We start from the raw sequence: 13,603 nt of genomic DNA, 5'->3' as shown, positions 1-13,603 counted from the left end.
TTACCCCGAGTACTTGACCGTTTCATAACTTGAGCTATTTCAAAATTTGGAAAGAAGTAGAATTCTAAAAGCAAACCAACAATTATGGTTTCGCACAAAACAAAAGATGTCGTTTCAGGAGTTTCATAAACTTGAACATTTTTACAGAAATTATAAAACCAATTTGGCAACAGTCGTGTTCTTATTTAAATAGCAAATGAACGTAATTTTGACATTTATTAAACGTCTTCAAAGGACAGATAATACAGAACGTTCATGAAGATGTATACATTCAAATAGTAAGAACGTTTCAAATTCCAAACCGTAATAAGTAATAAAATGTTACAAAGGCTTTTACATAAACCAATTTCGAAAAATTGCAACCTGAAACAAGCTCGTTAAAGCCTTTCAAGTCAGAGCAAGCCCCTCATATCACTTTAATAAGATAACTGAAGAGGCAATATCCCGCCATAGAGATTTCGCGTCCACTATGCCAGTAAGACACAATGCCTTAATCTCGTACATTATTACAAAGTGGAGACGTTGCGAGACCATTGTGGCTGGCGACTGCGGGCCTCTCGACCGCTCTCATATTAACTAGCTCCCCGATGACGATAACTCGATTTTTTCTCAAACGGTGCAAATCTATTCTCCACTTCTCTTTGCAAACCTTTGTTTTCTGGCGTTTTTGCTGCCTAATTAAAATTAACTTAGTCAAAGTCAAAGGAGTGTTCCAAAATAAAGCTTTCTGTAGATTATTTTATTCAGTTCTCTATCATGCCGTTTTCTAACAAACGAAAAAGCCAAGAGTAAAACTTTTACTACGCTTTTTTAATTTTCTGTCTTTGAGAATCTAGCGAGTTTTTTTTAGTGTTTTATTCATGTTAGAAGCAAGCGGGGCAAAGTAAAAAGTAAGTCAGGTTAAAAATTTAATAATTCCCGTAAAGGAGGCGGCTAGTGGGACGCTTGAAAGAAATATGGAAGGCATTGCTGGCAGTAGGACACTAATTTGAATATTGAAGGAAATTACATTTACATCGGGATGTATTGAGCTGCCAAAATGAATCTACCGGGCGATTAGTTAACGAGTAATTGAAAGAAATGGGAACAGAATTGGTTAAGAAAGAATTGTAGAAATGGAACGAGCCGCAGCTGGCTGTGGGTAAGTGGGTGAAATGGCTGACAAATCGTTCACGCAGGTGTTAGACGATGGTTTTAAATTGTAATAAAAACCCGTTTTACACAAATAATTTGTATAATTCGATATCCTCACAATATATAATCGCAGTAGCCCAGTAGGTAATCTATACCATTTTCTAATGTTGTGAATTGCTATTGATGTTTCTCTGAATAAAAAAAACTTTGTTTTACTAGAGCAGGGCTACACTGTTGACTCAGCGAAAAAAGAAACGTAGAACATAATTAAAGGGATCGTTACATACTCTACATTAAATGCATGTTATTAAAACAAAATGTTCTTGCTGAGGAAGAAAAAACCTGCAGCTTCATAAAACTTTCTGTTGACAGCCGAAACTGGGCATTCGTAACTAGAGAAGGGCCGAATATTCGGTACCGAATTATGCGGTATTCGGCATATTCGATATATTTTTCAATGTTCGTATTCGGCCGAATAGTTCGGCACGCACTGCCGAATATTCACCGAATAAACAAATTGCACCAACTGTCTGTCACCAAGTCACCACTGAAAAGCGCCCTATTTTTTTTTGTATGGGAAAGTCTGAGTGACGTTACTCAGTCCGTCAATGGTCATGGTGGTTAGTGCAGCTGACCCGTAGCCCGAAGCAAGCTCGTGTCGCACTTCGTTTCGGGAAGCTGTCCTACTCGGCTTTCTGTTCTGCGGCGCTCCGGCGGCACACTACAGACTGCACCGTGGCGTTACAACAGCCCTCCGCTTTCACGGCCCCGCCGGCATTATGCCTCTAATGTCACTTAATTTACCGTGGAGCGCCCTCACGTCAATGCAGCTGGTTTAATATAAAAATTTCCCTTTTCCACGTTACTGTTGCCTCTCGAGTATAAACGCTTGTGGGATCGAATGCGGCCACATGTTTAAAGTGACTCGTTTTTTTTTGCGGTAATCGTGATTTTAATGTTTACGCGACTCTAGTGAAACATACGAGGGCCTCTTACGAACGACTTGCTGTGGAGAAATAATTTGCAAAAATTCAAAAAATTTACTGTAACCAAGGAATTTATAATAGGTATATATAGGTTCGTGACCGCCGTCTTTGAATCAAAGCAAAATTAACTTAATGACATGCCATTTTTAATTTATCATTTTATTTTTAATTTATACTATCCCAATCTATCATTACAACATACCTAACATTACAACGTACCTAAGAATATTGATGAGTTAGAAAAAAACCCCACCCATTTCTGAACCCATTCTTTAATTCTTCAGACGATTTAAAAAACGCAAAAATATTCACAAAATCAAATTCCGATTAAGCTCAAATAAGGAGAAAATAATGTGTCGCTTAAAAAGAGGTACTTAACCGCGAGGTAATTGCCGGTTTTCTATAAGGTGCTAGGGTCAAAAAGGGTCTAATAAATATCATCCTTATCGATAACCGACGTACCTACAGTTACATTTTTACTAGAAAAAGTTTCAATGCCACGGGTCCCGTTCTGCGTGGGACTTATCGGAAATATTATTTATACCGGCCGCAAAAAGTATCATGTCAGCTTTAATACGAAGGCGGAAAACGGACAAAGGCACATTAAATCATTATAACTGAGAAATAAACTTATCGCTGACGGGGAAGGGCCATTAATTGGTTGTTTTCTGCCGACAAGGCTGCTTGGTTGGCAATTTATTTGTATGTAGGTACTATTAGTTATAAGGATTTTGATTAACCTTAGTAAGCAAAAATATGAAGCCTTTTGTAGAAAATTAACTTGAGCATCGGGTACATCGGTACTTACCGATGTACTTACATACATTCTCTATGGTGTCGTGCTGTTAGCTCCCATAAGTCGCGTATTTTTTTTTATATTTGGCAAATACATATATGGTATTGTTGTAAGGTAAGTAGACTAACGTCGCGAGAAGCTAGTCTAAAATAATCGTTAAAATAACCATAAACTAAACAAAAGTGCCATAAACTTTTTGTCGGATTATAAAATACTTATAGTAAGATAATCTTTACAGTTTAGCGAAAAAAGTACTATAAAGTTTATTTAAAACTCTGAACAATGTCTCAAAGTCCACTTGTAGCACAATCGTAATCTTCAAAAGAACACCTCCAATGTTCGCATTAAGAAGATCAGTACAGATTAACAAAACAAATTATATCTAATCCAACATACCTTAATCTTAGCTAAACGGCGCCGAATATGAGGTGAATATCATCCTGTAACAAAACAAAATTAATTCTATTATTATTGTTTCCTTAGAAGATTCCACACGCGGATAAATTGCCATTTTCGGTAAACAGATTAACTGAGATCAAAAGTTTGTTTCTTTTAATTTTGAGGCAAACGAAAGTACAATTAGCGTGAATATTTAAAATAATGTAAAAATAAATTGTAGGATATTACTTTGATACTTTTCCACAACAAAATAAGCACAGAAGTAAAAAAAGCACAGTAATAATTTTAGAAAAAAACCTCCAACCTAAAATACTTTTGACGTGGAACAGATAACATAGACACATCATTTCATATAATAAATAAATAATATTTCTCATATCATGCATAATTGTTCCTCCAGGACTCTTAGAGCGTTTTCACATTGACCGACACGATATAGGATGATCCTTGGAGAAAATCAGCTGCAAAGACAGCTTAGTGGTTTGTTTTTATCGTTAAATCTTAAATAATTAAACGGTAGATTTCAATAACGCAATTCGACAAAAGCACTAAACACTACACGCAGTTTGCATTGCACCGTGCACCGTCATACAAATGCATAATGGATGCACGACAATTCGCGGGGCATCTATTATTTAGGCGCACAATCAGCTAATGGCCGCGATGATCCTGTTTGCGGAGCCATCGACTGCGCCGCGGTTTTAACATCACAATAAATAGACGGATGAGGAAAGCCTTCAATGTATTAAATAAAGAAGGACGTAGTGGTTTAAAATCGTTTTGGTTTTATATTTAGAGAGAATGCTTGTATAGCTGTTGAGTCTGCACCGCTCGGCTAATCAAAATAATAATTAATGTTCCTTTAAAACAAGCCTGAATTGAAAGTGGGACTTGTCGATTTAAGTAGTGTTTTCATAGTCCGGCAATGCTCAGGAGGCATGCAAATTGAGAATAGTTCGACAACTTTACTATTCCACCATATCACATCACATTAAGTAATAACTAATATTGATATTAAGATGTATAATGGTATAAGTAAATACATGTGTACGATCATAAATAAATACGTCAAGATGTAATTTAATTGCAATAAAACTTGCGTGATAACTGACCTGACTAAGACACGATAAGAGTATAGGCAGAGCCTCAGAAATATTTGTGGAGACATTTATTTTGTCGTTAAGTACTTAATTTCACTTTTCGAGAGAAAAAGTGTCAACGTTTGACACCAAAAATGTTTATAAATAGGTATACATAGAAAAAGAGAAAACTAAAACGTTGTAAGATTAGCAATTAGTACAAATATTTCTGCTACAATCAATAACCACTAAATCTCTGGCAACATTCATAAATCCCACGGATTAGTCATTCATGCCTTTGTTTCACCCACTCCGGTGCAAGGGATATTCTAGGATTCAGACTCGAGTTTATGAAGACCACATTAAGACTCAACTCAGTTTTTTAGACTAGTCTCTACAAAACAAAAAGATTTACAAAGGGTGTATATGACTTCTGAATTCCATCGTCACATGAAAGTAATGTCGAGTTCTAATTTAGACTTATATTTAAAACTCGAGTCCTTAGTAACTGTAAGATATTCGCAACGTTATCGGTGCGGGCGGGCTGCGCCGGCGCCGCGCGGCCCACGCCGCCGCCGCGCGGCGCGAGGCAAAAAGCCCAGTCGAGTCGCGGCATTCCGGAGACCGGTCCCTGCTCAATGGAAGCCGAAACGCTGGCTTACGAGTATGTTCACATTGCATCGCGTTAAGAGAACCAGTATAATGTTACCAGCCCACAATATGTCAATACAAGTGCCAAAATATTTTTGGCAGACTTGATAGTCCTTTCTATCTAAGTACAATACAATACAATATATACTCTTTATTGCACACCTCACATACACGTAGTTTACAATAAATGTACAAAAACATAAATAAAGACAATAGAGGTAACAACAGGCGGTCTTATCGCTTAAGAGCGATCTCTTCCAGACAACCTTTGGGTATCGGAGACAAAAGAATTAGAATATACGGTAGGTGGCGCAAATAAAGAATATGAAAAGTCGATTTGAATATAACCAAACAACACAAAACATTAATATAGATAAGCATAGTTAAATACGTAGAACCATAAGTAGCGTGGATTTGAGTAATAAAAAATAAAAAAAAGTATAATTACTATCATTACTAATCATTAGTCATTTCGTACTTTTCGTAAATCCGTTTTCCGGTATTTAAAGTATTTTTTTTTAACCCACAACTAGATGTTCGTCGCGTCAGTGTGCTCCTAAATTTCCCAGATTACGGATACTTGTTACGAATCTCAATTATCTCGTAGGTAAAACACCTGGCTAGGAACAACTAAGAACGCTCGTGCGATGGCAATAGATGACCACGGCTCATCAACCCAGCGGATCAGTAAAAGTATGGCAACGGACAGTCGCTGTGTTGGGATCAAATAGTAATTGGAACTAGCTCACAGTAGAGACAACATTGTATTGAGAATAAATAAGCATTACACGAACGGGCTGCAATGTCAGCAATGTTATCCTTTTTTTCAACTCCACATAAAGTTGGAACTAGCATGTCAGAATTATTTCAAACTCAACTCTTTTAGGTATTAGGTTCAAATTGAATAAGGAACCTGAGTGAGGAAATTATAATCTTATTACTGTAATACATGACAAAAAGTAGAGGTAGCGGCTCGGAATATTAAATGGAGGTTTAATGGCGCCGCCTCAGAGACGGGCATCGGCTGTCATTACAGATTTCACAGCGAGTGCTCCTGTCCGATAGCGATAGTCTCATTTGATTTTCCGAGAATTTACCAACTTTTTGGAAACTTACCGCAACTTGAACAACGGTACACTTGGGCAAATCAGTGCAAGGAACTGCAAATACAATTCTTAATTTACGCTTCTTGTAATAAAATCCGAGATTACAGAAAATAAAAAGCCGGGTAATAGAGAAAAATTTGTCTTCTCTTGAAGTTAAAAGATCTATTGTCATTTATTAACTCTTAGCAGATTTAATCCCAATCCTTTACAATACCCTAAAACAAACTGTGTAAGCACTTCGCAAACATCCGCGGCACACACGGAAAGAAGAAAGACAAAGCAGGTATGTAGATCAAATATCCCAGGCCGAGACCAAACAAGAGGAAGAGGCTACACCGTACTTCAATTAAAAGAAATCAAACATCGGGCTGTGTGACGTCATGAAGGGACGCGAACAACTAGGTAACCGAGTATCATAATAATTTTCCATTCTATTCTCGACATAAAACTTAATGGACTAAATATCATAATCCGTTTAAAGATTGTGGATTAGGGTCTATTTGGAACTGGAGCTTCACTATCCGATTGTGTTTTCTTCAACCTTATTATGAAGGCGGTAGAGATGAAAATGTCGGTGAGGTCCATGGGCGCGGGCGCAGCGGGTCCGGCTTCCAGGAACTTTGTCGTAAACCCGCAACGGCGCGCCGCGCGCCGCGGCAACGTCTATGTTGTCGGATTTCGAATTCCAACATTTTTTAGCTACCTACTAAATTCCAATCGTAATCCGTAAAGAGGTCAGCCATGAAACTCAATGGTCGAAGTGAACGATGTATGTATAAAGAAGTAATGTTAAACCAAAGCAATAAATAAATTTTCTCAAAAATGGACGGCAAAGTCGACTTTGCCGTCTAAAAAATAGGTCGCGAAGCGCGTAGTTTATGGTCAGTCAAAAATTAAAAAGTTAAAAACATTGCAGTCTCGATTTTGGGACTGCAATGTTGCATACAAATTCCATTATTTGTCGAGTTCCAAACTTTTTAAAAGTTGAAATGACCATATCAAATGAAGGCACAGGCCCATTAAACAGCCAAACAGATGATTAGTACCGCGACTATTTAGATGTCTCAAATAGGTTGGCGTATTTTTGGCAGAAAAATACACTTCTATTTTTTTATTAAAAAAAATAAAAAGGCGGCAAGGGCATTTTCCTGTCAAAATATATATGTAAGAACGTTGCTTTTGTAAAATATTTCTATGATATTTATATTTCTTGCACCATTTTTGAGAAAAGCACTATATATGACTCGGCTGGAAGGCTACTTGCTGGCTTCGGATTCAATTAAACGGACTCCCAAGGTCGTCCGTTTAAAACGAATCCTCAGCCTGCAAGTAGCTACTTCCGAGCCTCGACAATAATGTACTATAGCTCAATAACATGTATTTTTTTAAATTTCAATACATATTTTAATTTACAATAGCGCAATCGTTTTATCTACAAAGTCGTTTAATTATATTACTGCAAATAGGTATGATATTTTTTTGCCTCGGCTGCGTTGTAAAACATCTATCTACAACAGAGAAATTGCCTAAAAATAAAAATAATCTTTGGTGCCTTTGAATGTGAAGTTTTAACCAAAGTTAGGTATGCTTGTTTCTAAGGCTTTAAAACTTTGGGAAACCTAACCGTAGCCTTTCATCTCTTTAGATTTTATTATACATTTACCTCCACGACTCCGTACTTTTCACTTTGAGAATTTTTAAGTGTAGGTACTAGATTATTCTCTGTCGTGACTTTGTTATCATCATTTCAATATGTAGATACCTTAATTACAGGGAGGGAGTCGGGGCCCGAGTAATAATATATCAGCACAAACATGCCGTTAGGTAGAAAGTTTCCGCAGAGCATATAGTCGTGTAAGTACGCGTCAGACGGAAGTTGATAGGACATTCCGTATTAATTAACTAAATAAGTCTGGCAAAGCGAGGCGAGCGCTGAAACAGAGTCGGCGAAGTCGGCAGCGGGCAAGTACGAGACGAGCAAGTTATCAGTCGCGTGTCAATAAGACAGCGAGCGACACGGTGGATTTAAGAATGGGGCCGGGGGCGCGGGCGGCGGGCGGCACCTCCCCAGTGTGTGGTTTCCTTTTGATGTCATCTTCGCGCAAACTTTGCTACGGATCGGCTTTGAGATAGAGAGACGGAGAGTGACTAATTTGGCCCAGCATTTGATCTCGAGAACTCCGGTGCCTGTGCGTCCCGCTCGCACCCGCCTCCACGCCGCCGCCGCCGGGAAGCTCTTTGCAAAATTTCGCTTTGATCGCAAAGTTAAATTATATGGGAATTGGGCATTAAATGGATACACATGTGAGGCGTGCTTGTACGGCGCTCGGCGAACGGCTCGGCCGCCGGTGCTCGGACGCGCCGCGTCGCGAACGGGTAATATAGTCAAAAATGAAGCTCCCGGGAGTCGTTTGAGGATTACGGCGACTTACATAAATGATGAGCGAAGAGTCACTTTCAAAGTTATACATTTGTGAGAGCGGCGCTTGTATTTAACTCCGCCTAATTTGCCGCGAGTACGCAGTACCTTTGAGAGCTCCGTTTTTACTAGTTTACGAAACAGATATTTGCGCCCGCCTTTCGCTTTGATACGGCACTTTGTGGAGCATTTTACACGAGTTTCTTTTGAGGCCATTCAGACGGTGAGTAACGAAAGGCTGTCTTTGATAAACACGTGCGAGGACTCTTCAGTACTTATTAGGGGTGCTCTCTTTGAAAGCGCTTTCTTGTGAAATCTTATTTGAAACGTTCACAATCTCCGAGCATCTACGATGAAAGCTGCGCTAATTAAACTGGCAATAATTAAATTATGTAAAAAATTAAATCTCCGGAGTGTTTGCCGATCTCGAAGACTCGCTCACTGTTTGTTGAGTAATGTGAGGACGTATTTCGGGAGGACAGCGTTTAAAGTAACGTGTTTCTAAGGCTAGTCGTTGTAGTAGAAGCATTGTTGGTGTTTCGGCGTTGGCGTGCGGGCACGTGTGCTGCAGCCTGCCGGAGTGCAGGTTATTAACGCGGCGCGGGCCAAACTCGCGTCAAAGACGAGTTGGCGAAGTGGCAGCTTTGTGAGCAGACTCGTGTGTTTTAACTCCGCGACACTCGCCGTGTAGCGACGCCTTTACAATGCACTAGTCGGAAAACTAAGCCAAATGACTTCATTGCAAACCGCAACTTTGCTTTTACACGAGAGGTGTAGCAATCGCGCATTCTTTCCTATGAGTTTGCTTTATTTAAATAACAAAGCTCTAACATTTTACATTACTTACAAGTACATTAACATAGAGCAACGATATATTCTTACGCCGAAATATAATGGGAAATTTCCAATATTGATGACTTGTTTGAGATCAAAGGCTCGGGTAGACTTTGATGTTCCAATCTAAAGGGACTTTTAACTGCTGTCTTTTTCGCGGAAGGCTCCTTGCCACGGCCGAGGTGAGGCGAGGGCGGAAGCGGGGCGAGGGGTGCACCGTGTGACGCAAACTAATGAATAACTAACTAATTAAACCTACGTAAAGCAGTGAAGAGCACCTTTTGATTTGTAAAGGGAGTAATTAACTGCGAGTTCCTGTATAAATATATGGTGGGTTCTGATACTTTCCGAGAATATTTTGATAATCGTATTTTGTTTAAACGGCTATTAACTGGCTATTTAACATGTAATGTTCAGTATTTTTACTTATTTTCAAACAGAGTTAGGACCGGTTCGCTCCAAACTTTATTTATTTTAATGTAATTTAAAAAAAAAATCTAATTATGTTCAAATATAATAAAAACAAACTGTAAATTACACTGTAATTTTAATTATTATTTGTTGTTAATTGGTACTACTAAGCATCCTCACAAAACAGCGAAAATTAATCGTCTAAAAGTCTATTAAGATATTTCCTCGAACAAACTAATCGTACAATTCCCGCGTAGATCGCAGCAATATTTTTCACAAGTATTTCGCAGAATCCGTCAAAAGGCTGTAAAAGTGTATTAAGATCGCAAGTCGAAATCAAAGGCGCGTAATTGACAAATTGCAATTACCCGGTAGCGGACGGCGCAAATAAATAAATGTAGAGCCGGCCAGATTAGGAACACTAAATTTAATTACAAAGTGAACTCGAATATAACAAATTGAAGAGGATAAACGCGACAAAGTAAAAGAGAAAACACGCCAAAAGGAAACTCGGAGCATTGATATAAACGAAATTTAAATTAAGTACAAAGGGAAAGAAGATGAAAAAAATCCTTTCATTGGAAGCACTCATCCCGGAGTCAGAGGGCCGCTACATCAAAGACACCTCCGCCTATCCTTATCTGTGCGAAACCGAGTTTGGAAATTAGCGCAGAGCGATCCTTTTTCTGCGTCGCGGCGGGCGCCGTGAGCTCGGCCCGTCGTTGAGATTTGAGCCCAGTGTTGCTAGATGGTCGCAAAAGTCACATTTTTTTGTGATTTTTGGCGCTCGTCTGTGATATGTGGAGCAATGGTCGGTTTTCTTTTTATTTTATAATGCAAGGACAATGTGACTTTTGCATTTAAATGTGACTTTTCATTAAATAAAACGTACTTAATACTGTTGGGTTCCAAAAAGGTACCGGTGTGCACCGAAGGAAAAGTCATCCCAGGTCCTCTGTGATTCCCGATTCTCGGGAAATTCACAGGTTACAGTTAATTTTGAAATAATGTCAAGTAATCCAGAAGAAATATGAAACAAGATACAATATAATTGACCTAAATGCGTGTGGCAACCTGTTTGCGGCTGGGTGTCCGTGTTGGTGCTCCTCATCGGTGCCCTTGTGGTGCTGATGTCGATGTGCGCGGCCACCGCGGGGCTACCACGAACTACATTCGACGTGTTGCCTCTCTGTCGCACTTGTCAATTCGTATGTAAGTGTGACAGGGAGACAACATGTCGGAAGTGGTTCGCGGCAGACCCTCTGGGCGTTTTTCCAGGCACTCGTCTCTCAACGACATCTTACGACGCGCGATCGGCAGCGCTAACGTGCCGACATTGCTGAAGCCCTCCGGCGTCCGTCAAGGACGATGGTAAGAGGCCAGACGGTATGTCATTGATCCCATGGGAGATGGGGCGGATGTTGGTGTAGGACGCTACATGCGTCGATACACTGGCCCTGTCCCATCTTCATGGCACCTCCGTCACCGGGTGCAGCTGCGGATGCAGAAAAGGGCTAAATACAGCCGTATTGGGCAAGAATATAGTTTGACCCCTTTTGGTGTGGAAACACTCGGCCCGTGGGGTCCCAGTGCCCTGAAATTTTTCGGAGCCTTATCAAAGAGGCTGATGGTGGATGTGACTGGGGACCGTAGGGCTGGCAGCTTCCTCGCACAGCGCATTAGTATTGCAATTCAGCGGAGTAATGCTGCCAGCAATCTGCGACTGAATTCTGGACATATGAACTAAAGGCAAATTTATGCTACGTATTTTTACCAACCCTTATTTTTAATTACCTGCAACATTGATAACGGGTTATCCAAAAAAACAGATAATTAGAAAGTTATGGAAGAGCGGCAGCAAGTAATTTTATCGTTGTATCTCATGGTTGGGTAAAATTTCCAGCACTGCGCCTGTGACCTATAATAAGTACTCGATTAACTCTAGGGCTGGTCACCCTATAATTACGTATTTGTTTGTTTGAGTATTTTTCTTTGTGAATCAACAACAGAAACACACTTCACAAAATTTTTAAAAGAATAAATATTTAAACAATTAACCACCTAATTATTTTCATCATCATTTTATCAATTTAAGTTTTTAATGAAACGATAATTAATAAAAGACAGATTACTTTCTGAATCATAATATGCACTTATATATATATGCATGAACTGCATTATATGTATTGCTACTATACTATCTAAGATATTTAACTGTAATGTTCTCCAAAAAAACAGCACTTATCAAAAAATCCGTTTAAGTGAGGCGCGTTGATGTCTTTTCTATAAGAAAGAAGTGCGCGACGCGCGCGTTTTCTGCACTAAGCGAAAATTATCTACGCCGAGTTTAAAATACGTAATAATTATTATATTACATGGTCTGACAACTTTACAATAACGGAATAAAGTCACCACACTACAAACATTTAACTACAATACGTTATTATGCTAATTGCAACTACACTGAACAAGCAACAGGCAAAGTTCTCAAGCATAAATATTCAGCCGGCAACTAATTCAATAACAAAATAAAACAATAAAAATAAACGCTCAAAGTGCCATTAAGCTCCGCTTTGAAACAATAGAGGGCACGAACGAGAAACAGCGTAACAATGGCAAATACAAGGGACAATAGCGGCATTACAATAAATATTTAGAATAAGCTCTAAGTAGAGTCCGTACCGCGCTCCGTCGCCGCCACCATAAACCGTAACAACCCCAAACTCTATTCAAAATTATACCTGCCGAGTTTAACAATCCTTAAAGAGACAATCCGATTAAGCTTCACAACACTACGACACAGATTTCAATTGAACACTAGCACAGATTAGATATAAAAGCTACGTTAAAAGTTACAGAGATGCCCAAAGTTTTTCGTATCCGTACGAGAATCGGAAAGACTATTTGCTCGAACACGGACGTGTCTCCGCGACGATGTCTCACGCGCGACTGCGGCGTGCGCGCGACGCACGTGGCCTCAGAGGGCGGAGCCAAGCGAAAACTGCCCTCCGATTGGCAGAGCGATCCCTTTGATCAGCCGCCGACAACTAACTACATCGTCCCGCACCTTAATCTCAGTACTAACGTCCTTTTAAAACAGGTAATTTTATTACAAAAATGTGGATGGCCCCGTGACAGTGAATGCAGTCCCAATACACGTCAAAGGATAAAAGACTTTCTGCCCGTATTACAGCAGTTTTGGCATCTACCCTTTGATGCACATCAAAGACGGCCAGCATCAAAAGTAAACAGATTAGTTTCAGAGCGCCCGATACGGAATGACATTTGCAAAAGAAAAAGTTTGACGTGCTAGCGTGCTAACAAGCTTCGTCATGACTTCATGATATGACTACATACTAATATGATACACTAATTGAACTAGATACAGGTTTTTTTCTGATACAGGTTTTCGTCTTTAAGTCTAGAGGTTCATCAGCAGGATCAATGTTTCACTTCAAATCTCTATTTTGGCCAAGATTGATTGCTAGCCTACAGGACCTATCCATCGCATAAACGCCGGTTGTCTTTACTCAAACAGAGATTGCAGAAACGTAATAGTTTCGAATATTGCTTCCAGTAAGTGTTGCGGCAGCGAGCGAAAACGCAGCCGCGGGCGCAGCTCGCGCTCAAACATCGCATATTGGTTGCGGTGCGAGCCGATATTAATAAGAGAAGATGCGCCCCGCCGCGCCGCGCCGCGCCCCGCCGTGCCGCGCCGCGCTGCAGCCGCCGGCGCCGGCCCGTCTCGTCTCCTGCATTATTACCCGGCCCGCTCCACCGCCAGCCCA

At 40.0% G+C, this 13,603-nt stretch overlaps 1 protein-coding gene across 1 annotated transcript in view; it reads right to left on the bottom strand.

Moving 5' to 3' along the window:
- The window catches only part of LOC134667569 (axin), a 97,732-nt gene that overhangs the window by 51,113 nt on the left and 33,016 nt on the right, over nt 1–13,603 (bottom strand). Inside the window, exon 2 of the mRNA XM_063525003.1 lies at nt 3,313–3,356. The gene's annotated coding sequence lies outside the window, so the exon portion shown is untranslated. The remainder of the gene's footprint in view (nt 1–3,312; nt 3,357–13,603) is intronic.

The sequence above is a fragment of the Cydia fagiglandana genome, chromosome 9 (assembly GCF_963556715.1).
Source record: "Cydia fagiglandana chromosome 9, ilCydFagi1.1, whole genome shotgun sequence".
NCBI lineage: Eukaryota > Metazoa > Arthropoda > Insecta > Lepidoptera > Tortricidae > Cydia > Cydia fagiglandana.
This window is presented reverse-complemented; position numbering and strand designations above follow the sequence as displayed.